This window comes from Larus michahellis, chromosome 1, assembly GCF_964199755.1.
Source record: "Larus michahellis chromosome 1, bLarMic1.1, whole genome shotgun sequence".
NCBI classification, from domain to species: Eukaryota; Metazoa; Chordata; class Aves; order Charadriiformes; family Laridae; genus Larus; species Larus michahellis.
This window is the reverse complement of record NC_133896.1, coordinates 107,303,751-107,304,847: the sequence shown is the minus strand read 5'-3', so window position 1 is coordinate 107,304,847 and position 1,097 is coordinate 107,303,751.

Here is a 1,097-nt window from a genome sequence, read left to right as displayed (position 1 = left end):
GCCCACGGCTTCCTTGCCGGGGCGTGCGCGAGGCGGCCCCGCGGGCCACCGGAGATGGACACGGGTGCTGCCTTCGCCCCTCATGGCCACCGGCTTGGCTGCCCCTCCAGCAAGGGGGCAGGAGGGTGTCGGGGTGAGGGGGCAGGAAAGCGACCTGCCGGCCACCGGCAGGCATCGAGGGCAGGTGTCGGGCAGCACGAAGTTAAGCACCTGACGCTACTGTGGGAATAACCCTGTAAAATCATATTTGAAATTTAAAAGAACCCCACACCATCATTTCAGGCCCAGCTGGATCAAGTTAACCATCAAGTTCAGTTAAAGAAAATTTAAGAAAGGCCACTTAAGCTGCCGTCACGGCTGAGCGCCTGGGCAGGGAGCAGCCACCGTCTGTGCCACCATGACCAAAGGGGCTCCGTAGAGCATCCATCATCCCTGGAGGGAGAGATGGAGGGAGTGCTTCTCTTCCCAGCGCCAGGTCCTCCGCCCCCAGGAGGCAGCCACCACTCACCCATGGTACCCACCCCCAGCACCTTCCTCCCGCTCCTTGGATCTCCCTGGCTCCAGACAGGGCAGGGGAGAGGTTTGGGCCACCCTTGCTCTAAAGCTTGGAAGGGGAGAGCCCTCAGGAGCCCCGGCGGCCACACAGAACCAGTCTGAAGCAAATCCCAAGCAGAAAAACAAACCGCTAGCTTAGAAAATACAAGCCCAAGGGAGTAAACATGTGCGAAGCGATGTAGATTTGTACAGATATTGCATACCCTCCTGCAAAATAAAACAAACCCCGGCATAGTGTAAGGGGTTATATTTAGCTGTAATAGTCACAGTGAGAGGGCTACACGCTAATGAAAATGTGATTTTCTTCAGGGAAAAAAAATAAAGTGCAAATGCAAACAAAGATTAAAATCATTTATTTAAACGCAGATTTCTGGCTTGCTGATTTAAATGACTTTGATTTAAAGCAAATTCATTCTTTTTATCAGAAATGATTTTCCACTCTGTTGCCCCAGTTTTTCTTCAGTATAGCTTCCTTGAATTAGATGGATTAGATGGATGGATGTAGAAGTGAATTGGCCTTATTGGATCGTAATACAAATCAA